General features: G+C 39.2%; 1 long non-coding RNA gene across 1 annotated transcript; it reads right to left on the bottom strand.

Moving 5' to 3' along the window:
* Positions 1-10476: 10476 nt before the first annotated feature.
* On the bottom strand, positions 10477-17779 carry LOC141926830 (uncharacterized). Its single transcript, XR_012624216.1, has 3 exons — positions 17568-17779; positions 14325-14399; positions 10477-10818 (listed from the first exon to the last, which is right to left on the bottom strand). It is a non-coding gene; the product is annotated as an uncharacterized LOC141926830 (long non-coding RNA).
* Positions 17780-18418: the final 639 nt, after the last annotated feature.

Here is an 18418-nt window from a genome sequence, read left to right as displayed (position 1 = left end):
TAACTAATAAATGCATGCATAGTATTAGTTTAATTTCTTCATAGACAAGGTTCCAGGGTTTTTTGTTTATTTTAGCTATGAACTCTGTTCTGTGCAAATAATATTTTAACCAGGATACTCTTTTTTTTTCAGCTAGCATTTCCAGGATACCATCTTTTGGAAGAAGCTGCTTGGTTAAAAAAACCCAAACACCCCCCCCCCCCCCCCCCCCAAACAACAACAAAAACCCAAACAGAAAACACCAGTAGCTTTGAGCTGTGTAAACCAACAAGTTCTCCAGTGGAGAGTGATGAATGAAGACATTTATTCCATGTCAGCATCAAGGAATTCTGGAGGAAACCTTTCTGTAAATTACCACTGACCCAGCTGCAGTAGTTGAAGCATCACTTTGGGTTGTATCAATAGAGCACTGCTTTTTTTTGCTGTTCTGTCATTTTAAACAATTGAAAAATATTTTGTGATTAAGGTGAAAGGACAAAAATCCATCTGGGGAAAGGAAATTAACTTAGAAAATATTTATGTAAGGAGATGAGGGTCGGGTGCCCCCGGATTCAAGAATTTATTAGAACTGTTGGTTTTGCTTATTTTTTTAAAATAATGTAATAACTAACATTTTGTGATTTTCCTGTTTTGTTTTTCTTAATTTCATTACCTGAAGGTAGAGAGAACATACTACTTCAAGATCCATTATACTGAACAAAATGCCCTGAAAATGCAGTGCTCCAAACCAAACAAAACATTGTCTATGTTGGAAGAGAGATAAGCCCTACAGGCTTCTTTCTTTCCTCTTACAGAATAGTGGTTTTCCCTTGAAAAATAAAACAAAAAGCTGTTGTATATGTTTTTAAAATGGATTCATTTTGACTGTAGTTACATTGCCTTGTTAATATGGCAAAGGAATCCCCTCGGAATCAGTGTGCCAGAATTCTTTGTGGTTGCTGTTAAAACAGATAACTACCAATTGGTAATAGTGATTTGAAGATCACAAGATTCATGAGCACAGCTTCTGTAAAGTAATGGCTCAGTTTTAAAAATTCTTGGTGTGTTAGAGGACAAGGGAGGAGTGACTGATTTTTCTCTAGGACAAAATCCCCCAAGTTACACAGTTGGAAACGGTATTGTCATGGATCTAAAACTGGTGAGGAGAGGTGGCTCAAGGTTCCCCCAAGGGTTAGCTTTGCTGAGGTTCACATTTATGGCCCTCGAAACCTGCAGGATCCTTAGGCCCCCTGAACTTTCTGTTGGTGGTGAAGAACACATGTAAAGGGTTGCAGTTGGTGCTGTGTACTGGTAGTCAAGCTGAGTGAGAGAGGCTCATACATTTAAACAGCACAAGGCACCACGGAGCGGAAATAGGAGCAGGGGCCCTGCAGTGTGGTTGCGTGCTGTTGCAGCGCGCATCCTTTGTTCAGCTGCCCAAGGCCTAACTGGCAGGAGCAGACTGCTGAACTAAGACAAGTGTACTCTTCTTATTCTTGCATTCAAAGCTAGTTCTCCCGTCCCTTCACGGTGCTGAGTGGGTAATGAAGTTGTACCCCAAAGGTCTGGGTTTTGTTATGCCTGTAAGCACCTCAGCCTTGAGCCTGCAGAGCAGTTAGTGCAGCTTTGATCACGTCTGAGCCTTACCAGGCCCCTCAAAATAGACCATCTCCACGCTCTTGCTTGCAGCCTCTCTCCAGCAGGCATTCTCAGGGACTGTCTAGCAGCACTGACTGTGTAGCAAAGTTAGTGATAGTAGCTTTCCTTAACTGGTAGCTCAAAAGTTAATTTATTCACATTTAATATAGAAGACAGGACTTTCCAGCCTCTGGAGACTGAGAATAACAGCTTTCCTTTCAATGGAACAATCAAACTACAAGCCTGCAGGTTTTTCAGAGGTGAGAACTGCCTTCATCCTTCCAGCTGAAGCTATTGCTGCATGCAGAATAAGGTACAGAAAATGCTGGGCCAAATAGCTAGTGGCTGGGGCACTCTCTTCCTGAAAGGAAGGACTATTGGATTCCTGGCCAAGTCTCGATACTCTCCCTGCAGTTTACTTTAAAAAGTTACACAGCAAAGCAGAAACAATCCATAGAGAATGGATAGTAACCAGGTTCAGTCTCTAGGTGTGTGCCCTCATCACTGGACTAAAGAACCTGGTTCCTTTTACGCTCCTGGCCTGATGCTCTGTTGGGCTTGTTGCACAATGAAGAAAGGGTAATGTGGTCTCAGCAGGGTGGAATATTCAGAGAGTGGTGGAAGACGTTCCATGTGGCAGGGGAATCTGTGTTTGAGCCCACATCTAACCGAGGAAAGAGTCGAATGTGGGCCCACCACAATATGCCATCGTACGAAAGATGGACATCTATACCATCACTTTTTGAGAGAAAGCCTGCATTGTATTTCATAGAGAGCCTAGACCTATGATGTTACGTGTTATTGTGTCAAACCATCTGGGATCTCCGCTGTAGAAAAGCCTCTTGTTCATCCAGCTAGGTGTAAGCACGAGATAAATGCTAAACTACTGAGCTTTTTCCAGGCTGTTCCCAGACTTGGGCATACCCAGAGCTGTTTCTCCAGGGGAGCATTACATAGGGGAGCAAGGTAAAATTACAGGGTGCCTATGCAGGAACTGCGTGGGTAGCTTTCAAGATCGTCATTGGGACTTACAGGCTTGCATTCCTTAGTGGATCTTGTTTACAGTCTTTAATTTCAGTATTTTCAGTCACCTAGGGCAATGTCTCTAATGGATAAAATGGGGATTGTGCTCAATAAAGTTGGGTGTTATTTAACATTTCAGGATGAGCACTAGAGCTTACTATGAGCTCCCAGTGCCTGGCCTCATCCCATAACTCAACACAAAAATTAATTATTTTCATATGCTTTTCTGGGTTACTCCTTTACAGTATCTGAACTGTGTACAAGCATTAAGGTGCTTATTGGAAAGAAGGTAGTATGTCCATTATACAAATGGGAAAATTAAACAAGTTTGTCAAAACAAAATTTATCAAATGTATCTATGAATTTGGAAGGCCCTGTGTAAGACACCCAAAGCTGGATGTTTTGAGAATATTTAGCACCATACATTCAAAGCACAACTATGTTCAGTTAGATTCATAATTAACTTCACTGTGCTCAGGATCATTTTTGATACCAGACTGCAAATATCTCAAGTTCAGCACCCAGCAAATGAGGAATGCAGACTTAGTGTCTGTCCCTAAAATGAAATTAAAGTTTGTTATACTATGGATAAGGAGACCAAATGAAATTTTCTTAGTCAGTTTTCATTCTGTCATGCATTTGCTTTTGAGAGTTTCTTTACAATCTTCATGCTTTTTATAGCTTTTGTGTAAAAAGACCTGTGCTTAAGAAAGCAAACAATGGTAAAAGAAAGCAAAGGCCCCTTCGGGGCAGCTTTATCTTCCAGAGTACTGACACCCCTGCCCCAATAGGCATCACACCAGAACTTGCTGAGAGTGCACTCTGTTACCTCCTCTAGGTCATTAATAAGTACATTAAGAATTTTGGCCCCTGTATGGGTCCCTGAGGAACACCTCTAGCAACCAGCCACCTTTTTGGTGGACTTTGCACTGCTGATCAACACCCGATGTACTCCACAGCCCAGCCAGTTATCCATCCACCCTGTGGTACGTTTTTCCACTCCATATTTCACCAGTTTGACTGTAAGGGTACCATGGGAGACCGTGTTGAAGGCTTCCCTAAAGTCAAGGTAAACAGCACATGCTGCTTTTCCTCCTCCGCTGAGCCAGTCTGCCCATCAAAGGTTTGCCCTTGGTAAAGCCATATTACACCAGCTGTTCTCAGTCACCTTTGTGTCCTTCAGGTACTTGGAAATGTCTTCCAGGAGTATTTTCTCACAGTCATCCTGAGGACAGAGGTGAGGCTGACAGACCTGAAGTTCTGTGGCCTTTCCATCCTGCCCGTCTTGAAGTTGCAGCAATTCAGCTTAGTGTAACCCTCCTGCTATACCGTGCGAAGAGCAGTGATTACTGATGCATTTAATGGTCTGTGCCTAACATCTCGGAGCATGTATGTATGTGCATGTGAGAAAGAAAAAGAAACAAAGCTTCTGGAAGCCTGAGAGAGCAAAACTTAAATAATCTAAGGAAAAATGAAGCGAAGGAGAGCATTTAAAAAGGAAGGTATTTTATCCTGCCAAAGAACTTGCAAATGTATTATTTAAAAATGAGTGAAATTCCATATTCTGCTGCAAGCATCCAGTTTTAAATCTCATTAGTTTAAAAAATGTCTTTACAGCTACTTAATATATGGATGTCAACACAATCTTAAACGTGTAGTTACAGCCGACATTACAATAATTCCTTCCCACAGGACCTATCACGATGGCATAGCTGGCCATTATCTTAATCTGGGCAGATCAGCCTGATGAATACTGGGTGTTTGATTTACTACAAGTCTGTCAGCACTTCTGGTTAGTTAGTAGATTAAAACTACTAGATAGTGCATTAATTATATGTAAGCCGAGAGAAAAGATAAAGGAGTTTTACTGGAGCTTCAAGTGCCTACTGCAGAAAACCAGAATACTTCCGCAAATAGAAATTCTATAAACAAGAAAATGTCAATGGCAACATTTCATCAACTTTGTGGGTATGTAGAAAAACTTGTGTTTCTTGGGGGGTGTGGTCCTCTTGTAGGAAGTAATGCTAGTATCTTTCATCTGGTGGCAATTACACATAGCTTGGGCTACCTTAATAAAACATTCCTTCACGTACTGAAGAAGAAAGAGTTTATCCAACATTAGAGTATGACTCATTTCTAGCCAGATATTTTTCAGAATATGCTACCTTGTGTTATTGAGTTCCTCTTATTTTATATTAAGGTGTATTTGCACTTTAGTGGAATAATTTCTCTGTAATAAATAGAACTTGGTATAGCAAATAATTTTGCTTCTTTTTCTGCTTGCAGGTTGCCCACAGATATCTAAGAATTTTCTCCTTGTTCAAAATTATTGCAACGTAATTTGTAGGTGTTACTATAGAAATAAGGTAACTATTTTGTTATGGAGTGAAATACCTCAGTTTCACTTGCAGATCACTCAACTCCATGGTAACAACACACATTATCAACAATTAAGCAAAGTGTATTGCTTAAATATTCTTCTATTTTAATACATTTCAGTGTCTGGCTATATTACTCTTTAGTAGATACTTCACATGTTAAACTGAAAAAAGCCAGTTAAAATTGGAAAAACTCAGGATCATTTTCTACTTGGCATTATTAATAAGCCAGAAGTATTTATAAATGGCTAGTAACACATATTTGTTTGTTTACAAATTTGAACAATAATATTTGTGTAAGAAACAGAAGTTGTGAAGTGATGCATGATAAGGATTTATTCCACAGTGTTACCAGAATTTTTGGTAAGATGAACTAACTTGAACAATGTGCATTTTAATATAGTTAAGTGCAGGCTAATATTTCTAGGAAAGAAAAATGTAGATCAGTTACCTGATGGAGGACTGCATTATGAAAAGTAGTGATACAGAAAAGCAGTTAAGAGCACAGAGAAATTATATCCTTGTGGATAAATGTGGGGAGCACCCTGTAGCAATAGGGGTTTCGTTGGTGGAGCAGCATGTCTTCACTGGATACCAAGACAAAAATTGAGAAACTGGTTAAGCAAAACTCTATGGTTGACTTGGGATCTAGAAACCCTTCTTATAGAAGAGACTTGAAAAGCTTCATCTCTTTAGCCCATCAATGAATCACATAAGAGCTAACTCACCTGGAATTACATAAATAAAGAATATAATTGTAATCATAGAAATCTTCAGTTTAGCAGACAAATCTTTTAAAAGATGTAGTGTTTGAAAGCTGAGCAAAGAGACATTTTTTGCTTAAAAACCAAAACCAAAACAATAAAACCCACCACCCTTAGACTAACTAAGCCTTGGAAAAAAAATTAGATAGATAGGTCTGTGAAGTATATCTTGTCACCTGAAATCTTTAAATCAAGAAGATGGATTTTTTTCAAATCAAATGTCCTAGCTCTACCAGAAATTATGTGGACATCACTTGCTCTAATTGTCACCTGTACTGTGCAAAAGGTCAGGTTGGAGAATCACGGTGATTTCTTCCGGCCTGAAAACCTTTGATGCTATGAACCGTCAAACTGGAGGAAAAAACCACTTTAAAATGTTCTATAAGAATTTTAGAATATCTGCCATAATGTTCAGATAGCCTGCGGTTAGGGACTGCAATGAGTGGATTTTAAAAATAATTCGACAGACAATTTTAGCTACATTACAGGGTTTTTTTCCTGTTTGTATTACTAAATTTTGACAAATAGTCACTAGCATTTCAGTATCTCTTTTATTTAAGGCTACCCAGCCCCTTTCCCCTGATAATTTTTCGTTTCTTTATTGATTTATCAAATCTTTTAAGACTGGTATTTCCATGCTGAATGTTCACCTCAGGATGACTTTCTGGAAAGCACATTTCTGTATTTGGTAGTGAACTTACGTTCACAACATCAAAAGCAAAACTACTAAAGCTAATAGAAACCAAATGCTAACGCAAGAAGTAGTTCCAAAATATTAGACAGATTGGTGGGATAATTTGGAGATTTACCAGGAGATTTCCTTCTCTTTTAGATTATAAACTCGCAATGGCACAACTTTTTTTCTTATGTGTCGATAAAATATGAACGTGCTTTCGGATGGTTATAAGTGCTAATCATAAAATAACAAAGGTAATGAATATTATAAGACATTTAGCTGGCAACATGTAATAATCCCGGTGTCAGATAAACTCTTTTTTCCAGTATGCATATGTAGCTCTTATTAATGAAACTCAAGCTGCACCTAATTACTAGTAACAGAAAATCACTGGCGTTTACCTCCCACGTACAGAGCCACACCTTGCCCTCCAGGAAATCCAGAGAGCTTCCCAAGAACTACCCCTAGCTCTGGCCTAGATTTCAGCCTCTTTTTTAGCATTTTACAGTAGAAGCTTGTCAGAGCCAATCCTGTCTGGTGCACAGGGTTTGACTGAATGAAGAAATGAAACTCATCATGAAATCTGGTCTTAAGTCAGACCTTTTATTACAGTAGCTCTTTTGCATGGTCTACATGGTTCAACAAGTTCGGTGCTCTTCCCAACACAGACTGATGCTGAAGACTATCTTTATTCCCTACAGTAGGAGACAGAGGACAGAATCAAAAGCACCATTTCAACAAAAGTTACTGTACAAGATGACAAGGAAAAATTCACTAAGATAATATTTTCCTTTGTCTATATTTCCAATTTGATCATATTTTCCTCTTGCTTGGGAAAATATTTTGTCTCCTAAGTTTGTGGGGGATTATTTATGAAAGAGAATGTAGAACATGCTTACCTTTGGCAGGAGAGAATTAGGCTAAATGGTTTGAGCCCTATTTTATTTTATTTCACCAGGAGAGTTTTAAATGCATTCAGTCTGATACCAGGATTGTATCCATCAGCTGACTATCCATCTGGTCATGGCCTCTGAAATTCAACTTCAAATGTAAATGTGCAGTACTAGTGCCAGTAGGGGATTCAGGATACCTGTCCTGTCCTCAGTTTCATTCTTCACAAATACTTTATGGTAACCTCTGATAAGTCCCTTTGTGCCTTATTCTTCTACAAAATCATTGTGAAAGCATTTTTACCTTATACAGATAAATAAGCATAACATATAGTCTAGAAAAAAGAACAAGGGCCCAGCAAACCTCATAGGGAGTCCTCTCCTGGGAAGCAGTCACTGAAAAGGAGTTGGAGACTAATAAACCACAGTCGATACTTCTCTGACAGGGTGACTAGAAAAGGGAATCTAACTCTTGATGGCCCAGGCAAGTAAATACTGAGAAAGAATAGAGAGGTTTGTACTTCCTCTGTATCTGGCACTGATGCAAGGCAAATTGGGATGTTGTACATGGGGTTTGTGTCCTAAATTCAAAAAGAGTGATGAAAAATTAGAGGGATTTCATAGACATGAGATATGATTAAAGGATTAGGATACTTTCCTTCTAATATGGGGCTCAAGGAGTTCCACCTATTTAGCTTATCAAAGAGAAGGTTAATGGGGGCCCTTTACATACCTTTCTATGTAGTAAGTATCCATTTAAAAGTACATGGTTTAGCTCTAGTAGACAAAGATCCAAGAGCTGCAGTCTTAATTCATAGCTACCCATAATTAACAATTGAGAGGTTTACCAAGAATTATGGTAACTTTTCTGTTGATATTTATATCAAGATGTGATGTTTCCCCCTTAAAATAATACAATCTGGTTAAGACAGGAATTAGTTCAGGGAAATCTGCTCTCCATTATACAGGAAATCAAACTAGAAGATCACACATGTCACTTCAGGCTTTCTAATCTGTTAATTAGATAGTTTATGTACATTCAGTTTAATTGGTTCTGTGATTGTTAATAAAAAGTATTTTAATCTTTCATGTTTGACTGTAGCCTCACCTAATCTCAATTATTTCTTACTGTATGTGGGTGGTGGGACTTTGTCATCCTACCAGCACCTCCACCTTCATCCCTAGGGGTTGCATCATTATCTTGTCACACAACCTGCAGGGTTGATACTGTTGATATGATGCCAGCCACAGAATCGTTGAGAGATGGAGTGATGGCATTACTGGAGATCCCAACAAAACTGCTTTAGATCCTGCACACAAGTTATTTATCAAGACCAAGTTCTGTAGTCTCTTTGCAGGTCTCTCTTGAGGATTTTTAGCATGTCATTCTAGATTTTTTTACAACTAGATGTATAGTTTTCCAGTCTTTTATCAAGGCTGAGATTTAAAATTCTATTCTCACTTGCTCATTCAGCTGTATTTTGCTTGGTAGTCCTGGGAACAGACTGCCACCCTGACAAGGATGAACCGCCTCCATTGGCCGTGCTGTTGCTTCTCTGGGCACCCCTCCAGCTTTGCATGGAGAGCAGCCTGTCCTTAACACCATCTCATGAGGAAGCAGTCCATCTTTTTGGGGACACAATGATTTGCTTTACTTTGGGCTCAAGATTTTTCATTCCATTATGCCTGTTGGCAGAAATTAAATAAGGTAATTTTGTTGTTTCAAGCAAGATGTCAGTCTGGTACCCTCACCTACTGGCTGTATTTCTAGGTATTATCCTGCCTTAGGAAGTGGCAGGTACTCCACAACTCTCTCCAGTTCAAAACTCTTTGAAAAGTGCTGTCCCCTTCATGTTTGCATTCGTGAGTTGTTTCCATTTTTCTTATTTCAAAAAGCAAGCTGCAGTAGATAACCCTCTTTACTCTTTTTGTTGTCCTGCAGTTTGGTGCCAATTAATCTCCTGTTAGCTTCCCGAACCATCTGGCCTTTAAATATTTCTTAGATTTCCAAGAATTTTTAACAGTCACTACCTGAAACTTCAATGCACTGGATGTTCCAGTATATTCTCAAACCAAGCTTCCACCTACTGTGATTTGGAAAAGACATTACGTATGTATAGTACTCGCAGAGGACTGTGTGGCAGAAACCAAACTATGTACTTAGGGTGAAACACATTTCAACGGGTTTTAAGAAAGGCTTTGTCAGTAGACAAAGGCTTAGCATAAAGCCAGGATAATCTTGTGACCAATAATACATTAAACTCAGAAAAATGGTTAGGAGCAGAACTTGCTAGAGTATACTGGAAGGGAACCCACAAAAGGAAGGAAATGAACAGTTTGAGTCTGTTAATGGTAAATACTGTTTTTCCCTCCACCCATAGGCATACATCTTACTTGTACCACTACTATATATCCTAGACCAAACATGAGAACCATAATACTTCAGGGAGCTAAACATATAAAACTCCCATGACAGAATTAGGTTCTGGGACAGAGCTGGCTAATGAGCAACAAATAATACTAGAATACTATACACTTAAAAAAGGATTAGAAACCAAACCCCCTACCCATTATGTGAGAAAGCTGTAGATTTTGTACACAAAACAAAAGATGGTCCAGTTATAAAGGGTAGCCATACACAGGCCAAATCAAAGTTGCCCAGGCAAATGTAATTCTATATTTCCTCACTTTTGAATGCTTTATTTTACAGTATTAGAGATCTTCAGTTGTAAGTTTTTCTTTATATATAGTATGTTCATACATCCATATACAAGACTTACTGGAATCCTTTTCAGTGTTAAGCCATCTGGGACACAGTGCTATGGGAGTTTGGAATAAAAGGAATCCAAATATCTGTTCTGGTAAAAGTGCTTTCTTTTCAGTCCAAGATTTGTTTTTTTAATAAGCCTAAAGAAGAAAAAAACCCCATAAATTGGAGTTACAATGAAATAAGCTGGGGCATCCCATACCTGCAATGGCGGGAAATGGCTGAGCTGCATAGAAAGCCAAGCAGAGTCTGGGGCATCTGCAGTGACAACTTCCTTCTGGGAGTATTCAAAACAGAAAATTCAAAGCAGTAACAGATACAAAACTGTATCAGCAATGAAAGAAATAGCATGGGGCTTTTTCTTTAAGAACAAAAACATGAGTTCTAATTGAGACTATTGGCAAAAAGTGTCTATGTGTGAAATATTTTAAAGGCTTATGCCTTTGAATGTATTAGGTCCAATTTCCAAGACTGTTGAGAATTTGCCAATTGCATCATTTTCAGTTGTAATTATGAGAGATTAGTGTCAAAAACAGCTGACTTTCATTTTTTGAAGCCTACTCCTGAGAAGATACTGGAAAACCAGGACTCACCGTCGGTATTTCTGATCATCTTTTAACAGTTTCTTCTGATGGAGTAATATTGGTAACATAATAGCTTTGCTAGAGAGCTTTTGAAAACTGGTCTCTCAAGCTTAGAAAATCTGTGTGAAGACAGTAATAGTTATCATTCAAACGTGCTGCCAGACTCTAATTATTACTTCAAACACAGCAAGAACACAGCATTAACAGGATTTTTTTAAAAATCTCTTTGGTAAGCTGTAGTAGCCACACCTACATCCTCTTAGAAGAAACATATTTCTCTTCTGCTCAATACTTTGCACGAATATGTATTAATTTGTGCAGTGCATTCATAAATTTGTCCAGAATTTAGCTCTTCTGGTTTTTTTACTCAGTTGATCTTATTGTCATGCTTCATACAATACTACAGTTAAATTACACTACACTTACTTCAGAAGCTGTTAGCCCTTGAAATTTCCCTTGCTTATGGAAGATATATGGTATACTTGATTATGGTATACTTGGTAAGGGCCACGAAGCTGCTCAGTTTTACTTTGCCTTTACCACATTAGGTTTAACTAATCTAATCAAACTGGTCGTGCTCCATAGCAGATGTGTTATGCTTAAGAGTGTCACTTGATCCCACAAAGTGCTGGGCTCACATACTCAGAGAAGACGGGGACCATGAAATAAAGATTAGTTTCTTATCTGCAGTACTGTGTTTCACCTTTATTGCACTATCTGTCTAGCTGACAGTCATTTTAGTTGTACTACCAAGCTAAGCCCACAAATTCAAATAGCATTATTATATGATTTTCAAAGCAGCCAAACCACATGCTTCATTCCTCATTTCTACAACAGTTATATACCTGCTGATTGTTAAAAATGAGGGCACTGGAAACCAAAGGAATTCAGCATTAAAGAAATACTGTGTTTTATTGAAAAAAGTATTGAAACCGTAAGTTCTCTTTTCCTGCAGGATCCTGAGCAATGCTCTCTCTCTCAAAAAAACCCAAAAAACCCCAACTGTGTATTTTGACATACAGTATAGGTCTGACTTGCAAAAAGCACAGGTTTTGAAATTTCTCTATAGTTTTTCAGTAGAGGCACAGGCTTCCTTAAGAAATTTAATGTATGGAAAATAGGTGTGAACTTGTATTTCTGTAGTCATACTTGTGGCTTTCTTAAAGGTTGTGCATAGACCTCTCCACACCCAGGGACTGAAAATCATCACTGACATATTAGCATAGGGTAAACATACTTCTTTTAAAGGGGCTTTTCTGAAAATGTTTCTCTTTTTTTTCTTGATACGACCTGCAATGGTCTGGTGGTGCAGATCCCTTATGAAATATAACATGAAATTAAAGAGGAGCTTAATTAGGGTACATACTGCCATGGAACATTTTCCTGAAAGACCTAACATTATTGGGAATTTGGTTTATTTGAAAGGATCTGTGTTGTCAGACTTATTTTTGTGGCCAATAATGAAGGACAGAGGGGGACTTTTTCTTGAAGAGCTAAAATCGGACTATGAGGATCTGTGTGTTTGTGGGGCAGCTGAACTCACCCACCGAGAGTGTAACAACCTCTCCAGGTTGTTTGTACATTACACACATTGTCATACAGTGACTTGATACTGTGTCTTATTACACAATCCCAGGAATGGAAGAAGTATAAGGAGTCATCCAAAGGAAAGAGAGGGAAACAAACTCTGCTGTTAGCAGAAGAATGGCACCTCTGTTCTTTTAAGTTCTATTTTGCTGTATGGTGGCAGTACCAAAACAAGACCTGCAGAGATGTTTGGGAATGAGTTCCCTCATCTTGGCTTTCCCACATTTTTCACAACATTTAGCAGGCAGAGTGCACTCAGGATATGTTCTTAGTCCTTGAGGGAGATCTTGAATCTCCCTGGAAAAGAAAAGATTCTTTCTTTCCACACCACTCATCTTCCTTAGTGCTAACAACACAAGGTAGCATTGAGGAGATACAGCTTTCAGTCTTCATTCTGCCAGAGATAGGCTTTGAAAGAATATCTTAAATTACTGAGATGTAAAAAAAACACCTCTAAAGGTGGGGATATCACTTCTTCCTGATTTGGGTACTGAAAGCAAAGCCATGAACAGCAAGAGAGACAGTGTTCACCAAGAGGAGGTTCATCTCTGCCCAACTCCTGCATGGTCCTGCCTCAGAGCGGTTCTTCTGTCAAAGAAACTGCCCATGCATGTGGTCTCTCTGACATCTGTCCTAACAGCCACCCTGGCAGCGGTGGGGACAAGGCTGTGGTCAAGCCAAGGATCTGAAACTCCTGCTGGGGACATTTCCACCATGTCGGGACAACACTACCATCCTCTAAATACAGTTTGTGTCATAGACCACGAAAGGTTCAGATTTTATCCTTCAGGTTTTATGGGTGATTCCCATGTCTTTGAAGTTCTGTTCCCACTGAGGATGAAGACAAATTCCCACCAATATTAATGGAGTTAGGATGTTTCCTTGTCTCTATTTTTGCTGTTGTTTCCTTTGCTGCAGTAGACCTATTCCTTTATTAAAGCTTTTGCCTCGGGGTAAAAGAAAAGCCATGATACTAATAAATTATGAGGTATTTACATTTGTGAAGCCAACCCCTTATGCCTAGCTCCTCCTCTGATGTTAAGATGACACTTTTTATAGAGCTACAGCTTCTATACTGCCATTATTCCCCTGTGGGATCCAAGACCAGGAGGTGACAAAACAGCAGGCCACCATGAGCCAAGTGACAGTAAGTAATATCTAGGAATGCTTGCTGATTTTGACTCAGTGCAGTGAGAAACAACTATATTAGACCAGTGGTGGTTTGTTTAATGCTGGAGAGCAAAGTAGGATCAGAGACGAAACTGAAGCAAATATAAAACTGGGGAGGTTTCTAAACTAAGCTTGATTTTTACCTGAGAATAAAAGGCCTTATGTTGTAGATATATCTGTAATAATAATCCCAAGAGGAAAGTGTTAAAGGCATCAGTTTGCTTATCACTAATTATGTTCTGTTTATGTTCTTTTACATTTGTTTTTACTTTTTTTTGCCTGCAGTTCTCTCAATGCCCCAACAATGAATAAAGCTAGCTTTAGTGTCATGATCTGTAACAAAATGATCTGCAGTTACTCTTGGGAATGTTTTGCATCTCTTGGTTTCATTGTATTTTTGTATTGGCTTTAAACCTTCCTTCTTTTAAAAGTATCTTCCTTCTTTAAAAAAAAAATGGTTTAGCATGTTCAAATATGTGTGGTTCAAACTGTTCAGCTTAGTTTATTCATTTCTCTCTCCTACTTTTACATATTCAATGCTTTTGACTTTGCCTTGCCCCACCTCTTGTAGGTTTGGTAACAGACAGGTAGCAACTTTCTCTCTGGGTGTTGGTTTGTTGGTTGTTCGGGTTTTTTTAATAGTTGGCTAAGTCACTTCAGTTTATGCCTTTCGTTTTATCTCTGTAGCATAGCCTATTATGGATAAATGTTAAGTAACTATCATAGTAAATGAAACATCCTGTTAACTGGATTTCTGCGTAGTTAACTCCTAATGGCTCTTTGTCAACAAACTCAAAGTCTCTGACCTCCCTGGTGTCACCCATTCTAATGTTCCTTCGGCTCTTCCCTTGCTTTTTCTCTTGCTTACCTTCAATTGTCTTGTTCCCTCCTCTCCATTTCTCCTGCAAGCTCTCTTTCATCCCATTTCGCTGGTTCTTCACATCTTTTGGAAGTAAAGAAGAGGGCAGGTTGGTGGGCATCTGGGAACACAACTGTACTAATTGTCCCTATTTGCTGTGCAGCATTTCTTCCATGGTCCTTCTTTGCAAAATTCCCATGTAATATTGTCAGTTCCCTCATTCTCACCTTGACTTTCATGAAAGAAATATTTGGAGTAGTTAGAAAGCAAGAGAGGAAAAGGTGCAGATTTCCTTTGCACAATGCCTAGGATTTACAAGGTCAGTACGTGAAATGGAGCAGCTTTCAGAGCTGGGAAGGAAATGGTTCCTGAAATATGTACTGAGCTGGGCATTTTTAATCCTCAACATGAAGTGGTGGACAGTGGTGCTGAGCATACTCATACCAGTGCAAAAATACATTTTTAAAACTGTACTATAGCGAAAGAAATACTGATTTTTGGCTGACAGAACCTTAGCCCAAAAAGGAAACCTGAAAAAAGACAGACACGAAAAAGCCTTGGAGCTAAATACTCTCACACTTTAGAAAGTCAGAAGTAAGGAACAGAAAGAAAACACTTGATGATATGGCTTTTAGTGAGCTTTTGGAATGTAATGGTGAAACTGTGTACTGCTGTAATGTGACATGCTTATTTGCGGGCATTAACACATATGAAGACAGAATTTTGGGTTATTGTATTATTATGCACAACTGTGTGGCTAATTTGCATGCAAAATTTCTATGATTAATAAATTATGCAATGCTAGTACAAGTGCAATCGCCAGCGCTCTAGCAGGCAACATTAAATACTATGCTCTGCTCCAGTAAAGCTTTGAATATTTGAATATCAGTTTGCCTTTCCCAAGCTGCAAAGTGATCAAAGGAGGGGAAGAATGTTCCTTGCTTTTATCCCTCTTACAGGAGAATCAGAATAGTCACCAGATAGATGCTTATGTAGAAATGTCAAACAAACTCAGCTGAAAAAAATAAAACAAGAAGATTTACTAAAATCACTTGAGTGAAGGTGTAACACAGCTGTTTATAAAAAGCAAGATAAATGTTTTCAAGTTCTAAAGTTTTGTATTTAACAGTTTGAGTAAAAGGAACATATCCAATATGCATAGAGTAGCATACTCTTAATACTGGGATAAATCAGTTAAAAAAGCATAAAGATAAGCATACAATGGGCCTGCATTAAAAAATTGTATTATGAGCTGGCTCCTATCTGAGACCAAGATCTGAAAGTGCTACAACTGATTTCTGAGTACATATGCACCTTCTTTTACTGCATTCATGCCAAGTTCATAAGGATTATGAGAAAATTCAGCAGATTAGGCCTTTAACCTGGTATCTCCAATCTAAACAGAAAAGTGCCAGATATGGCTAAGCTACTCAGGGTATCAGGGTGTCTGCAAAACACTGATATTGATATTATAGCTTGAAATTTCAGATCAGGCTCTCTGCCTTGTGCTATGAAGAATTTATTCCCTGCTACAAGGGTTTTTTCCCACTTTGCCTAACATAAATTTCTATTCATCTCCATTCTCATTTTAAAATTCCTGTCTTTTTAAGAAATCTCTTGTGAAATTAAAGAGCTGCATCATATTCTTGCATCACATTCTGAGCACAGTTAGGCTTTGGCTTGCACTGAGCTTTTAGAAGACACTGCCAGCACTACTCTGTCTCCCGAACATTTTACCCAGGGCATAGGCAGCTTGCATGTTCTGAAGCAATTACTATACTAAGCACCCAGTGATGTATCTTTCCCAGAAACTGAAAATAAAGGTATAAAAGATCCACACAATAATTTATGGGCGTTAACATATGGGTGTAAGTTTCTCTGGGGGTAATTATGTGACTATGCAACAACGCCAAGGATGCTTTGATACATTAAAACAAATTCTCACAATGATGCTTTTCATTACTGTCAGGAGTGTATATATTTAAACAGGAGAGAGGGATGAGAGAGGCCCATATGTCTTTGCAAAAAATAACCCTTCCCTTCATGCCGCAGGCAGGCTGAGGAAGCCCTGTTGACACAGGCACTTACATTAGATGTGTTTACTGGAAACTTCCTGTTTTGAGAGCAGAAAACTACACAAAGTGTGCTGAGAGGGGAGCAGCGTGTGTAGTTTGCAAGCTGGAAGAATTACTGGGTATTACTGACAGCAAAACTATCAAAACCTCCTGGGCTTTGCAGAACTTCTGTACTTTTAAAAAGTGCAATCTAGCACACTTTGGAGCAATCTAGCACACTTTGGAGCAGACTACTGTGGTTCAGAACTGCGGACCTCCATGACAAGTCCGAGTGCCAGGCTATGTTAGCATGCCTTGGAGAAGGGAAGGTTCCCAGCTCAGTCAGAGAAATTTCTCCCAAAACTTCCCTTGACTTGCTGGCAGACAGCTGCATGGAGCCCCAGGTGTCCTTTAAAAATTCTCCAATACATTGCTCATCACTCCCGTCATGAGGGCTCAGTAGATTTTCAGTCATTGTGGAGACACCAGAAGCAGTCCCACCATAAAGGCTGCCCTGTGGGGTGGGCTCAGGCCGCAATGCCTGTACCTGTTTGCGAGTATTGTAATTGCCCAGCTGGAGTTAAACTTCACGCAGTTTAAGTTTTTATGCCTTCAAATTTTTTATTTTTTATTTTTTTTTAGTTTTAGTTTTTCTTCTAGTGAGGCTATTGTCTAATCCTTTGACCTCTTGCATTAAGTCTGTGTAAAACTGCACTCTTCCAACACAGCAAACCACTACCCTAACGATCCACAATTACCGGTGTTACAGAAGCATCCTCAGGGATACAGGGGTTTATAGAAAAATCATCAGGGTTTTTTTTGGAGCAGTGACAGGGAGACAGGATTCTGCCCTTGTGATGACAGTGGCTGTGGTGAGGGTAGGAGATGTCCTGGTGGGTGAGCAAGTGGCAGGCGTGTATTTCAAGAGGCTGTATTTGCATTTCCTGCCCCTTGTAAGCTTGTCAGGCGTGCTGGGACCGAGTCTCGGCTTGTGGAAATGATTACAAGGCAATTTATACCAAACAACAATCCCTACTGTTGTGTTTGTTACAAACTTGGCTGCAGTACAGTAATGTTTAGTGGATTAATAATGTCTGCTTTTGGCCTCTCCTACTCCCTCAGCAAACAATTTTCATGTATAATAAATGTTCTCATTTAGTCTAACTAGAACAGAGCCCAAGGGTCAGAATAGCCATACCTTCACACTGAAGAGAAAAGACTCTGGGTTTCCAGATGAGAGATCAGCTTTATCCCCTCTCCATGCCAGGGTCCAAGACTTCTGTCCTTTTGCAGGATCAGCTTTGCTGGGCAGGTCCCCCTGAAATCACAGAGCGGGTAGCGCCAGATGTCCCCTTCCACAGGACAAGGTCTGTCCAGTCAAAAGGGTCACAGTGGGCAGCAAAGGCAGCACGGAGTCACTGGGACAGGCGGATATTTGTTGAGCGTTTGGCATTTTGAGAAAAAACAGCACATTTTAAAATTTAAAACTCTATGAATATCTATATATAAAATATGCAAAAAATAAATATTTCACACCAATGATTGATCACAATGCATGCTGTGAGGGCATATGAGATCAAGTAAGTGGCATATGGTCTTCCCTTTGCACGGGAAGCCTGAGAGTTACAAACCCTTTAAAAATCTGTATGGTTTATCTTGTTGATTATCAACCTCTTTCGGGAAACAAAGAGTCTGCCCATGTTTCATAATGTGTGTAGTAGAAATACCAGGATATGCAAATATGGAAGTTACACAACAAAAGCAAAACCGAATTAAAGTTGTTTAGTCAAAAAATGAGGGAACAGGAACTGCAGCCTTTTTATTGCTATGCCACTGAAATGAGTGTGCACAACCTGGCTATTTAGGTGTTTGTAATGTTGTATGGTACAACTGTTTCTCTCCATCTTCCCACTGCTGTTTATGCCTCCTCAGTAACAGCTAAAATGGAGGCTACCAATCTGGGGTATAATGAAAGAGGAATGTTGTAAGTGGTCTTGTGAAGCTTTATGACAGCTATCGTTTGCTCAAATAATTAAGAATAGCAATTAA

This window comes from Strix aluco, chromosome 8, assembly GCF_031877795.1.
Source record: "Strix aluco isolate bStrAlu1 chromosome 8, bStrAlu1.hap1, whole genome shotgun sequence".
NCBI lineage: Eukaryota > Metazoa > Chordata > Aves > Strigiformes > Strigidae > Strix > Strix aluco.
The sequence above is the reverse complement of the archived record's forward strand: the minus strand, read 5'-3'. Positions and strand labels throughout refer to the sequence as shown.